The following is a 14,470-nucleotide window of genomic DNA, read 5'->3' on the forward strand; positions in this document are numbered from 1 at the left end:
TGAACTCAGACCCGGAACAAGTAAACTTAATAAACATTTATAGAACTCTCTACTTCAAATACACAAAACATACATTCTTATCAGTACCATATCACACCTATTCCAAAAGTGACTACATAATTGGAAGAAAATCACTCCTCAGTAATCACATAGCATTTCATAGGTTTAAATGAAATATTGGTTGGCTGCTTGTTTGTTATTTTCTTCCCTTATTCCTTCCCATCTCCATTGTTAAGCACAATTATTGGCATAAAAGAGGTTTTCAATTCCCATTTTTAGACTGCATTCTAGCCCAGGCAATAAAGCAATACTCCCGTTCTCTCTCCCTCTTTCTCTTCCTTTTTTTTCCTCCTCTTCATTCTTTTTTTCTTTCTCTTTCTTTCTTCCTTTTTCTTTTTTCAAAAAAAAAAAAATAAATAAAATAAAAATAAAAAAATAAAACATGTTTAAAATATTTTATCTGATGCCTTTCTAACTGGTTACACAATTGCCAGTCTACATCTAACAAGGGTTTCTAGGGATAAAAATTATCCCTAGAATATAGCATAATTCTTTTCCAGAAAATAATCGATTGTGTCAATAATACTCCAGTTTTAGGGAAGAATTCTCTTTACCTTACAGAGTTACTTTACTCCAAGTGGAAGATTATCATCTGCCATGAGAACCCAGCATCCCAATATTTTCCTATTTGTAGTGTGTCAGAGCTCATTACTACTGTTTTCTTTCTTTTTTTCTTTTTATTTCTTTTTGTTTTTTTGAGACACGGTCTCAGTCTGTTGCCAAGACTGGAGTGCAGTGGTACAATTACAGTTCACTATAGGCTTAATCTCCTAGGTTCAACCCATCCTCCCACCTCAGCCTCCAAGTAGCTGGTACCACAGGCATGTGCCACTACTCCTGGTTACTTTATATATATATATATTTTTAAAGACCGGGTTTCACCATGTTTGTCAGGCTGGTCTTGAACTCCCCACCTTAGGTGATCCACCTGCCTTGGTTTCAAAGTGCTTGGATTACAGGTGTGAGCTACCATGCCAGCCTCCTTTTTATATTTTCTGTAGAGAGAGTTTTTGCCAAGTTGCCCAGACTGGAGTGCAATGGCACGATCTCAGCTCACTGCAACCTCTGCCTCCTGGGTTCAAGTGATTCTCCTGCCTCAGCCTCCTGAGTAGCTGGGACTACAGGACTACAGCCATGAGCTGCTGTGCCCAGCTAATTCTGTATTTTTAGTAGACACAGGGTTTCTTCATGTTGGTCAAGCTGGTCTCGAACCCTCGACCTCAGATGATCCACCCACTTTGGCCTCCCAAAGTGCTGGGATTACAGGCATGAACCACCATGCCCAGCTTATTACTTATTTTGAATTCCCCATACAACCTCCACCATCCGGGTTCAAGTGATTCTCCTGCCTCAGCCTCCTGAGTAGCTGGGATTACAGATGCACACCACCATCCCCAGCTAATTTTTGTATTTTGGTAGAGACAGGCTTTCACCATGTTGGTCAGGTTGGCCTTGAAATGCTGACCTCGTAATCCACCCGTCTCCGCCTCCCAAAGTGTTGGGATTACAGGAGTGACCCACTGTGCCAGGCCATAATCTTAATTTTTTAGGAGGTTTTCAGATTAAAAAATTTACAGGGCTGGGCATGGAGGCTCTCGCCTATAATCCTAGCACTTTGGGAGGCAGAGGCAGGTGGATCACCTGAGGTTGGGAGTTCAAGACCAGCCAGCCAACGTGGTGAAACCTGGTCTTTAAAAAAAAAAAAAAAAAAAAAAAATATGTAAATTAAGTTGGGCACAATGGCTCACACCTGTAATCCTAGCACTTTGGAAGGCTGAGGTGGGTGGATCATGAGATCAGAAGTTCGATACTAGCCTGATCAACATAGTGAAACCCATTCTCTATTAAAAAAATAAAAATAAAATAGATAAAAAAATTACCTGGGCATGTGCTCACTTCAGCAGCACATACACTAAAATTGGAATGATACAGAGAAGTTTAGCATGGTCCCTGCGCAAGGATGACATGCAAATTCATGAAGCGTTCCATATTTATTTTGCAGTTTTGTAAAAATCAAATAAAAATACATTTAAATATAAAATTTAAAAAAATTAGCTGGGCATGGTGGTGGACACCTGTAATCCCAGCTACTTGGGAGGCTGAGGCAGGAGAGTCGCTTGAACCAAGGTGGCAGAGATTGCAATGAGCCATGATCACACCAGCCTGGGTGACAAGAGGGAAATTCTATCTCCTAAAAAAGGTGGGGCAGGGGGAATTATCCGGCACCTCATTTTTACAATTGTAGACACTGATCTCTCTTGATTTATTTATTTTTTTAAAATAAGATGGGGTTTCACCATGATAGTCAGGCTGATCTTGAACTCCTGACCTCAGGTGATCAACCCACTTCGGCCTCCCAAAGTGCTAAGATTAGTGGCATGAGCCACAGCACCCGTCCCAATCTCTCTGATTTTTAAAAATACATTTGGTCAGGCATGGTGGCTCACCTCTGTGATCCAAGCACTTTGGAGACCAAGGCAGGTGGATCACCTGAGCTTGTGAGTTCAAGACCAGCCTGACCAACATGGTGAAACCTCGTCTTTAAAAAACAAATAAATTAATTAAAAAATAAATAAAGTTAAGACTGAGTGTGGCGGCTTAGGCCTGTAAACCCTGCACTTTGGGAGACGGAGGTGGGAGGAGGTGTTACTGGTAGGGTGGAAATTCCAGTCTTAATTACTTATTGCAAGTCGCAGGGGCCAAGATAACATGGGTTTGGAGTGCTTGCCTGTTACATTTGGGTTACAGAGAGCAGTTTTAATGGAAAGCCGTGGTATGGTTGAGGTCTGCAGTTTTATGGGGCTTTTACTATGTTACATTTCCCCCTTGTTTTATTTATAGGAATTAAATCATTGATTTTTTTAACAGATTTTTATTGTTTGTTGGTTTTAAGGGCTTAATTTATGTGTTTAGTGTACCCTGATATAGTGGAGATAGTTTTATAACCCTAATGGGGGCAAAATAATTTATTTATTTTTTGGGGGGGTGGATTCTGGGTGCAGATAATTGTTGCTTTGCCCCTGAACTGCTGCACTTGGCTACACCTTCACTTGTTCTGAAATTTAGGTTGCGGCCTAGGAGGGCACAGAGGTCTAGGGAGAAGGTAATGGGGTTTTTTGGAATGTACTTCAGGGTTTTGTTCACGAGGATGGATCACTTCCCGGTTAAGGAACTAACATATTTTTTAGTGGAGCCCTTGGTGAGGACTCACTGATAGTAGGTGGGTTTTAGGGGGGTTTGCTGTAGGGATTTACAGCATGGATTAGGGTAGTGAAGGTGGTGACCACAAAGAACGCACAAGTTTTAGCTTTAGTGAATCAGGGGATGAGTGTTTGATACTTTATTGTTCTTTTGGTGGGGCAGTTTTGACGTGGCTGTGATGAATTTAGGCCGTTAGTCCCTTTACTTTGAGTGCGGTGGGTGTGGTAAGGATAACTGCATAGAATTCTTTTTAACAGGGAGTGAGGCCAGAGGTGGCAAATTTTTTAACAAGGACAGAGTTTTCAGGCAGGAAGGGGTGTGTTGGCTGCTTTGCGAGGTTCAATGGGATGGGACAGGTGTTCTTAACAAGCTGGTGTATTTGGGATTGAACAGACTGGAGCGCTTGTAAGGACTTAAGGAGTGTATAATTCTGGACTTTAGCATGCACGGTATCCGTGGGTCTGGGGAGTAAGGGAGGGGACTTACCGAACATGATTTTAAAAGAGGAGAAACAGCCGGGCAAGGTGGCTCACGCCTGTAATCCCAGCACATTGCGAGGCCGAGGCGGGTAGATCACGAGGACAAGAGATCGAGACCATCCTGGTCAACATGGTGAAACCTGGTCTCTACTAAAAATACAAAAATTAGGTGGGCATGGTGGCGTGTGCCTGTAATCCCAGCTACTTGGGAGGCTGAGGCAGGAGAATTGCCTGAACCCAGGAGGCAGAGGTTGCGGTGAGCCGAGATCGCACCATTGCACTCCAGCCTGGGTAACAAGAGCAAAACTCCATCTCAAAACAAAAAAAAAAAAAGGGGAGAAATTTTTTTGATAGGGTGTGCATTGGACGCGGAGGAGGATAAAAGCAGGCTAACTTAGTTTTTACCGGTTTTTAGGATAAACTTTGTTAGGGTTTTTTTTTAAGGTCTGGTTTATTTGTTTGACTTGGCCTGAACTTTGAGGATGATACGCCCAGTGCAATTTCCAGGATACACCCAGGGCCTTGACTAGGCCCTGAGAAATTTGTGCAGTAAAGGCAGGCTCATTGTTCGACCCTAGCATTAGAGGGAGGCTGAATTGAGGAACAAGGTTCTTTAATAGTTTTTTTTGTGACTACTAAAGTAGTCTCGGACCTAGTGGGGAAGTCTTTGACCCATTTAGAGAATGTATTTATTTATTTATTTATTTATTTATTATTTTTTTTGAGATGGAGTTTTGCTCTTGTTACCCAGGCTGGAGTGCAATGGCGTGATCTCGGCTCACCGCAACCTCCACCTCCTGGGTTCAGGCAATTCTCTTGCCTCAGCCTCCTGAGTAGCTGGGATTGCAGGCACGCGCCACCATGCCCAGCTAAGTTTTTGTATTTTTAGTAGAGACGGGGTTTCACCATGTTGACCAGGATGGTCTCGATCTCTTGACCTCGTGATCCACCCACCTCGGCCTCCCAAAGTGCTGGGATTACAGGCGTGAGCCACCGCGCCCGGCCCGAGAATGTATTTATAAACACTAGGAGATATTTATAGCTATTTGCTGGGGGTTTTATTTTAGTGAAATTTACTTCCTAGTGCTCCCTAGGGCTAGTTTCTCTGAGTTTTACTTCTTCCTGGCTAGACCTGTTCCCTCCCAGATTTACTCGGGCACATACATTACACTGAGTAATAGTAATCTTGTTTATACGTTTATGTAAGTGGGGAATGTAGTATTTGGCTTCTAGCAGCTCCGTTTGGTTTGTCCTAAGTGAGTGGCCTGGTGTGTATTTTTAACTAGGGCCTGTTTTAGAGCCTTGAGGACTACAATTTTTGTGTCCGGTAGAATTTACTATTTTATGGAATTTTGTGTGCCCCTTTGTTTTTTAGCAAAGTTTTTTTTATTAGGTGAGTATGTAGGGGTAGGAGGCAGGGTTGGGGCCGGCAGAGTTACAAGAAGAGTTAGATGTTTTACTGGTTTTAAGGCTGCCTGTTTGGCTTGCAGGTTAGCCGCCTTATTTTCCCTCACTTCTGGTGAATTTTCCTTCTGGTGTCTTTTGCAGTTTATTAATTCCACTCCCTTGGGCTTTTATGTAGCCTTTAGTAGGGCTAGAATTTTCTTTTATTTTTGTTGGTTTTTTCCCTCTGAAGTAAGTAGTCCTTTATATATATATATATATAAATGGCTCCATGTACATGAGCCATAGCAAAGGCATACTGGCTATTTGTGTAGATGTTAACAATTTTTCTTTCCACCTCATTTAAGGCTTTTGTTAGAGGCATGAGTTTTGCTTTTTGGGCCGAGGTTTTATGTGGAAGAGCTAGGCCCAGACAACCGGCTCTAGGGTGACTCCAGCTGCCCCGGCATACCTGACTCCATTGACCATGAAACTGCTGCTATTTGTATACAGTACTTCTTTTGGGTTCTGCAGGGGGAGGTCGGTGAGGTGCGGTCGAGCAGCATGGAGGACATCCACTGTTTGTTGGCAGTCGTGTATGGGCTCCTCCGGCTCGCTGTCTGGCAGTAGTGTGGCAGGGTTTAAAACTGTAGCTTTTAAAAACATTATGCAGAGCTGGTTTAAAAATAAAGCTTGATATTGAACTATGCGGGCATTTGACATTCATTTTCCCAGAGCTCCACGGAGTAGTGACTTCACCGTGTGGGGTGTTACTAAGTTTAACTCCTGCCCTAAGGTTAGTTTGTCCACCTTTTTGACTAACAGGACTGTAGCTGCTACCAACCTTAGACAAGCTGGCCACCCAGAGGTTACGGGATTAAGTTTTATTGAAAGGAAGGCGACTGGCTGGGACCACGGTTCCAATGTTTGGGTGAGCACCCTCTTAGCAACTCCCTGTATTTTATGCACAAAAAACCGGAAGGGTTTAGAGATGTTTGGCAAGGCCAAGCCTGGGGCTGTAGATAGGGTCCGTTCCTTTATTTCTGTCCACATTAAGGGCTGATTTTTTTCAGTATAGGCATACAGGGGCTTGGCTATTTTGGCAAATTCTAAAATCCATAGCCTGCAGTACCTTACAGCCCTAAGGAATTTTCAAACTTGGCATTTTGTGGTGGGGGCGGGTATTCGCAGCACGGCTTGGACTTGGCTAGGTGCCAGTGCCCAGTTGCCTTTCTTTGTGATATAGCCTAGGTAAGTAACTTTGGGTTGGCAGAGTTTGGCCTTTTTAGCTGAGACCTGATAATTTAAAGTTTGTAGGGTTTTTAATAATGACTGATGTTTTATTTACAGGCCTCTTGGGTTTTTGTAGCCAAGAGTAAGTTATTCACGTATGGGAGTAGGGTGCACTCAGGGAACTTAGCTTGGAAGGTGGCAAGATTTTGGCTAAGTGCCTTGTTAAACAGAGTGGGGGAGTTTTTAAACTTCTGAGGCAGTTTTGTTTAAGTGAGTTGCCCTGAGACCCTTATTTAAAAGCAAATATGGGCTGGCTAACAGGAGCTAGTGGGATGCACAAGCCTGCATTCTTGAGATTCAAGACAGTGTAATGGTGGTGTTCTGCACCCAAGAGACTTAGGAGGGTGTGTGGATTTGGAACCATAGGGTGGACAGTTTCCACTCATTTGTTTATTTCCTTTAAGTCTTCTGCAGGCCAATAGTTTTTTGTGCCTGGTTTTAAGACAGGGAGCAATGGGGCATTCTGGGGGGACTTACAGGTAGTAGGGACCTCTCCTTTTAGAAGTTTGGTTATATGTGGAGCAGTTCCCTGTCTGGCTTCCTGCCTCATGGGATATTGTCATATGTGGACTGGAGTTGCCATTGCCAATAGCTGGACCACAACTGGGGTTTGGTGACTTGCCAAGCCCGGGGAACTTGTCTCAGCCCACACTCCAGGTACACTTTTTTGGAATTGGTGGAGGAGGTTTGATGTTGATGGTTAATTTGTCTCTGAGGATAAGGTTTCCTGCAAGAGATACTTGTTTGACAGAGCACAGGTGATGAGGATTTTCCGAGGTGGCCCTGATGCCAAGGGAGGAGGAATTGAGAGGCAAGTCTGACTATCACCGAAAGAAATATTTGCTTGAAGTTTGTGGAGTAAGTTCTGTTTTAGGAGTGGGTACAGACACTTTGGAATGGCTAAGAAGGAGTGGGTGATGGTGCTGTTCTCCAGATTAATGACTTGGTTGGTGGTTTATGGGCTTGTTGTGTTTTTTTTTTTTTTGTCTGCAGCCCCTTGGATAATTGTTTTTTACTGGATAGTGATCCCAGAGGCTAAGGACCGAGTGGGCCACCTGGTGTTGACTAAGAAGCTGACATGTTTGTCCTTAACTTTTAAAGTGACCCTGAGCATTTGGGGGCTTAGTAAACAAGAGCCCCAGCCCCATTAATTCTGACCTTTGAAATTGAGGATAGCCCTCAGTGGATTTTTTTGAGCGATTATATCTTTTTTTTTAATTAGGGCATTTATTTAAAAAAATTTTTTTTCTTTACAGTACACACATTGTTTTTTCCTTTAATGGGGCCAGAGACACCAGGGGCCCTTTTACAAGGCCTACTGCCCTTGTGGAATGACTTATGTCTTCTGAAGGGCTGCTGTTACTGCATCTTAGTAACTTTTTTGTTTTGTATGGCTCCAGGAGTATTCCTGTTATTAAAAACTTTCCGGGCAATTTTTAGCAATTGGGTTAAATTTATTCCCTGGAATTTCTTTAACTTTTTAATTTTTTAATTTTTTTATTTTTAAGGCGGGGTTTTTCCATGTTGGTCAGGCTGGTTTTGAACTTCTGACTTCAGGTGATTCACCCGCCTTGGCCTCCAAAGTGCTTGAATTACAGGCATGAGCTACCACGCCTAGCCCCCCTTAATTTTTGTAACTTTTTTTTTAATATTTGGGTTTGACTGGGAAACAAAAGCCAGATTGACGGTCTACTGATTTTCTGGAGCTTTAGGGTTAACAGAATTGTAGGTGTGATAAGCGTTTTGTAGACGGTCAAGGAAGGCAGCCAGCGACTCTTGCAGACCCTGAGTTACAGTCCCTGCAGTGGAGAGGTTAGTGGGCTTGTGGGCCGCTCCTCTAACCCTTTCTAAAAGATACCAGTGAAAAGTGTTTAGAGCCTGGTGACCCCCAAGGTTTTGGGGTTCTATTGGGGTTGGATAGAGGAAAAACTTTTTAAATTTGGTCCCATACACACACACACACACACACATATATATATACACACACACATATATACACACACACATATATACACACACACATATATACACACAGACACACACATATATATACACACACATATATATACACACACACGCATATATATATACACACACATATATACACACACATATACACACATATATATACACACACACATATACACACACACACACACACACACACACACACATATATATATATTTACTGTTCTTTGCCCTGGACCTATGATGGCTTTTAGGACTTCTTGTTTAATTTTGCCTCTTTCCTCTGTGGTGAACAGAATTAGTAATAATTGTTGGCAGTCGCCCCAAGCAGGGCAATGAGTCTGGAGTACAGATTTTGAAAGCTTTGTTAAAGCCTGGGGCTTCTTAGAGAACAGGGGATGTTGAGCTTTTTGACAGAACTTACTCTATTGTAAACTGCCTTAAGTTTCCCAGCCTCCGGCCGGATGCGGTGGCTCACGCCTATAATCCCAGCACTTTGGGAGGCCGAGGCAGGTGGATCATGAGGTCAAAAAATCATGAAGGACTGCTAGTGGGTGTGGGGCCCCGCTGTGAGTGTGCAGGGGTGACAAGGTTTGGTTACTAGTACTGTTGAGGTGGGTGCTGAGGCCCTGGTTCAGAGAGCCTTGAGTAGGGTGGAGGTAATTCCTGATCCTTCGCTGGTGTGGGGAGAATGGCTGGTCCAGAAGGGGCTTTCTTTGGGCCGGTTAACATGACCTGAAGTTTAGCCTGTTTTATGCAGCATTTTAGCCACGGCTGGGTAGGGGTGGGGGGTTGTTGGACTAAATTTAACTATTGGTTAATGTGTGGAAACTGGTCATGGTGTCCAGGAGATTTTGAGACCATTTTCCGTACACCCTGTGTAATTTATTATTATTATTATTATTTTGAGTCATAGGTTCCAGTGTCAGGCCACCCAATTCTAAAAGATGGCCATTTTAGTTTAGATAAAGAGCAGAGTTCTCCAGGGGTTAATTTTACCCCATATTGGCCGGAAAACCCAAACTCAAAGTTGGCCACCGTGCATTGGAGCAGGATACAAGGCCGGCAGCTAGACGACCCCATTTGGATTTTCCTTCAGTTTTTGAATTTCCCCCAAGAGATTTCACTAATTTAAGACTGGCTTCACTGAAGATTTGAACCAACAACCCTGCAGTTGCAGGCCCTACACCTTAACTACTGTGCTAACAGGTCACTTGCATTGCAAAACTGATAGAAAACTTATTTCAAGCCATATTTTGTATGTAAACACTGCACCCTGAGGCAGTGTGGCCTGCCTGAAAGCTGGGCAGAGCTGGCAGCCAGCAGAGAAAGAAAAAAAATGCTTTTTGTGTCAGTTTAAAACTGAGCTCTCAGCTGCTGGGCCGGCTGCAAGATCCCCGCCCCTGCAGCTTTTGGTCGCCTTGACACAAGGACCCTAAAAAGCATTAAATTCCTCTCTCCCTATCTCTCTCTCCTTCTTTTATTTCTTTTCTCTTTGTCTCTGTATCCTCTCTTTCTCCTCTCTCCTCTTCTGTCTCCTCTCTCTCTCTTTTCTCTGTCTCCTCTCTCCTCTTCCCTTCCCCTACTTTCTTGTCCTCTCTCCTCTTTCCCTTCCTGTTTCTGTTTCTTTTGACAGAAGAGACAAGGACTCCTTTTTTAACCCTAAAGTGACAAAGAGGGCTGGTAGTTTCTTAATAAAGTTTGATTCCCTAAAACAAAGGGAAAAAAAACTACACCCAAGTCGTCAGGCGCAGAATTTTCTCACAGACATGAATAAAAGGAAGGATGAGGCCTCAGTGATAGAATAAGAAGAAGAAAAGTGGGGACCGGGCACAGTTGCTCACACCTGTAATCCCAGCACTTTGGGAGGCTGAGGCGGGTGGATCACGAGGTCAAGAGATTGAGACCATCCTGGTCAGCAAGGTGAAACCCCGTCTATACTAAAAATACAAAAATTAGCTGGGCATGGTGGTGCGTGCCTGTAATCCCAGCTACTCAGGAGGCTGAGGCAGGAGAATTGATTGAACCCAGGGGCTGGAGGGTGTGGTGAGCTGAGATCACACTATTGCACTCCAGTCTGGGTAACAACAGCCAAACTCCCCCTCAAAAAAAAAAAAAAAAAAAAAAACCGGTTCTAAAAATGGAATCTAAAAACAAATATTTCCTGCAAACTCCTAGCTTATACAAAATAGCAGTAAGACTGACTTAACACAAAGAAGAAAGGTATCTTTGAAACTGCTATGCTGTGTGTCTGTTCAACTAAGAGTATTGAATCCATGTTTTGATTCAGCAGTTTGGAAACACATTTTTTATAACAGCCAGCTTTTGACATTCCAATGTGAATATGAGTATATGCCGTGAAGAGGAATATCTCACCTTAAAAATAAAATGAAGCTATCTGCAAGAATGCTTGTCAATGTGTGCATTCAACTAACAGAGCTAAATTGATGTGTGGATGCAGCAGTTTAAAAACATTTTCTGTGGAGTATCTAAAAACAGATATTTCCAGAGAAATCCTGGCTTATATGAAATAGCACTAAGACTGCATGTAAAACAAAGAAGGAAGATATCTGTGAAACTGCTCTGTTGTGTGTCAGTACAACTAAGAGGATTGAAGCTCTCTTTCAATTTGGCAGTTTAGAAACACTTTGCTTATAGGAGCTAGACTTGGACATTCCAGAGTGAATGGAAGAACATGTTGGCAAGGGAAATACCTCACCTTGAAATCTAGAAGGAAGCTACCTGAGTGAATGGTTGTCTTTTTTTTTTTTTTTTGAGATGGAGTTTCGCTCTTGTTACCCAGGCTGGAGTGCAATGGCGCGATCTCGGCTCACTGCAACCTCCGCCTCCTGGGTTCAGGCAATTCTCCTGCCTCAGCCTCCTGAGTAGCTGGGATTACAGGCACGCGCGATCATGCCCAGCTAATTTTTTGTATTTTTAGTAGAGACGGGGTTTCACTGTGTTGACCAGGATGGTCTTGATCTCTTGACCTCATGATCCACCCGCCTCGGCCTCCTAAAGTGCTGGGATTACAGGCGTGAGCCACCGCACCTGGCCCGGATGGTTGTCATTATATGCATTTAACTAACAATGTTCAACTGATGTGCACATGCAGCAGTTTAAACACCCTTTCTGTGGAGAATCTAAAAGCAGATGTTGCTAGCAAAATCCTGGCTTATGTGAAATAGCATTAAGCCAGCCTTTAAAATGCAGAGCAAAGATACCTGTGAAACTTCTCTGCTGTGTGTCCTTTCACTTAAGAAGATTGAATATCTCTTTTGATTCGGCAGTTTTGAAACACATTTCTTAAAGGAACTAGATTTGGACATTCCAGAGTGAATGTCTGTATAGGCTGCAAAGGGAAATATCTCACCTTAAAAACTAAAATGAAGCTATCTGAGAGAAGGATTGTCAATGTGTGCCTTCAACTTACAGAGTTAAACTGATATGTGAATGCAGCAGTTTAAAAACCCTTTTTGTATGGAATCTAAAAACAGATATTTTCAGCAAAACTCAGGCTTCTACGTAATAACAGTAAGACTGCGTTTAAAACAGAGAAGAAAGATATCCTTAAAATGGCTCTGCAGTGTTTCCATTTAACTAAGAGAATTGAATCTACATTTTTATTCTGAAGCTTATAAACACATTTTTTATAGGAGGTAGATTTGGACATTCCAGAGTGAATGTGAGTGTAGGGTGTAAAGGGAAATATCTCAAGTTAAAAAGTAAAACAAAGCTATGTGGGAGAAAGCTTCTCAATGTGTACATTAACTTATACAATTAAACTGATGTGTTGATGCAGCAGTTTAAAAACACTTTTTGTAGAGAATCTAAAAACAGGTATTTCTAGCAATATCCTGGCTTATTCAAAATAGCACTAATACTGCCTTTAAAAGACAGAAGAAAGACATCTTTGAAATTGCTCCACTCTATGTCCGTTAAACTAAGAGAACTGAATCTGTATTTCGATTCAGCAGTTTAGAATCAGATTTCCTATGGGAGCTAGGTTTGCGCATTCCAGAGTGAACATGAGTACAGGTTGTAAAGGGAAATATCTCACCGTAAAAACTAAAGTGAAGCTATATGGAAGGAAACTTCTCAATGCATGCATTCAATTTGCAAAGTGAAAGTGATGGTGTATGCAGCAGTTTAAAAACTTTTTCTGTGGAAAATCTGAAAACAGATATTTCTAGCAAAATCCTGGTTTATATGAAATAGCAGTAACACCGCCTTTAAAACACAGAAGAAAGATATGTTTCAAAGTATTCTGATGTGTGTCGGTTGAACTAAGAGGGTTGAGTCTCTCCTTTGATTCAGCAGTTTGGAAACACATTTCGTATAGTAGCTAGATTTTGACATTCTAGAGTGAATGTGTGTATATGCTGTGAAGGGAAATATCTCAACTTAAAAATCAAAATGTGCCGGGCGCGGTGGCTCATGCCTGTAATCCCAGCACTTTGGGAGGCCGAGGCAGGTGGATCATGAGGTCAAGAGATCGAGACCATACCGGTCAACATGGTGAAACCCCGTCTCTACTAAAAATACAAAAAATTAGCTGGGCATGGTGGCACATGCCTGTAATACCAGCTACTCAGGAGGCTGAGGCAGGAGAATTGCCTGAACCCAGGAGGCGGAGGTTGCGGTGAGCCGAGATAGCGCCATTGCACTCCAGACTGGGTAACAAGAGCGAAACTCCATCTCAAAAAAAAAAACAAAAACAAAAAAAACAAAAACAAAAAAAACAAAATGTATCTATCTGGAAATGTAGCAGGAATCACCACGGGAAATGGATCTCTTGGACACTGAATACAGGAGGAAGAAATTTATTCAACTGGGAGCAAGGTGACATAGTTACCTAATAGCCAAGCTCGGCCAGGCATGGTGGCTCACACCTACAATCCCAGCACTTTGGGAGGCCGAGGCACGTGGATCACGAGGTCAAGAGATCAAGACCATCCTGGTCAACATGGTGAAACCCCGTCCCTACTAAAAATACAAAAATTAGCTGGGCATGGTGGTGCATGCCTGTAGTCCCAGCTACTCAGGAGGCTGAGACAGGAGAATTGCTTGAACCCAGGAGGCAGAGGTTGCAGTGAGCCGAGATCTTGCCATTGCACTCCAGCCTGGGTAACAAGAGTGAAACTCTGTCTCAAAAACAACAACAACAACAACAAAAGCCAAGCTCATTTAATGAAGGGAGGTTCAGCCTTTATATAGGCTTATACTGGCCAGACGCGGTGGCTCACGCCTATAATCCCAGCACTTTGGGAGGCCGAGGCGGGTGGATCACGAGGTCAAGAGATCGAGACCATCCTGGTCAACATGGTGAAACCCCGTCTCTACTAAAAAATACAAAAAATTAGCTGGGCATGGTGGCATGTGCCTGTAATCCCAGCTACTCAGGAGGCTGAGGCAGGAGAATTGCCTGAACCCAGAAGGCGGAGGTTGCGGTGAGCCGAGGTCGCACCATTGCACTCCAGCCTGGGTAACAAGAGCGAAACTTTGTCTCAAAAAAAAAAAAAAAAATAGGCTTATACTTTAGATGTTACACGTGGAAGAATCTTAGGTTCCATAGTTTTAGGACTCACATGTGAAACGGTTTTAGTTTATAGTTTCAGGAATCACACATGAAAGGGTTCCGGTTTACAGTTTTAGGACTCACATGTGAAAAGGTTTCTGGTTTGATCTTGTTTTAAGGAAAAATAGTGCCTTCTGGTGGGTTTCCCCAAGGCCTAGCCTGTCACCTATAGGAATGTAAAACCGGAGTTGCCAGTCAGTCAACCTTTTCTTCTATTGAAATGCAGCATGATAGTCAAAGGGGAAGTTTATCTGAGAAGCCTGGGTCTCCCTCTTCACCGCCCCCTTTGAGACCCTCACCACCTTATAATTAGTGAGAGGTCTCACTTTCATTCTCACTTTCTGGACTTTCTGAAGAAACCAACTGATAATGTTTCCTATAATATACTTGTGATGTCATTTTTGGGTAACTACAGTAGTGATGAAGCCCCTAATCATCTGAAGGAACAGGGGGAGTAGACAAGGGAGCAATGAACAAACACCTATTATTATGATAACACTTATGATGA

General features: G+C 42.9%; 1 non-coding gene across 1 annotated transcript; it reads left to right on the plus strand.

Moving 5' to 3' along the window:
* The first annotated feature begins 1,948 nt into the window (after positions 1-1,948).
* Positions 1,949-2,055, plus strand: LOC135274274 (U6 spliceosomal RNA). The gene has a single exon (XR_010342117.1). It is a non-coding gene; the product is annotated as a U6 spliceosomal RNA (small nuclear RNA).
* The last annotated feature ends 12,415 nt before the right edge of the window (positions 2,056-14,470 follow it).

Source organism: Aotus nancymaae, unplaced genomic scaffold, assembly GCF_030222135.1.
Source record: "Aotus nancymaae isolate 86718 unplaced genomic scaffold, 86718_ANA_hifiasm-v0.15.2.pri h1tg000002l, whole genome shotgun sequence".
Taxonomy (NCBI): domain Eukaryota; kingdom Metazoa; phylum Chordata; class Mammalia; order Primates; family Aotidae; genus Aotus; species Aotus nancymaae.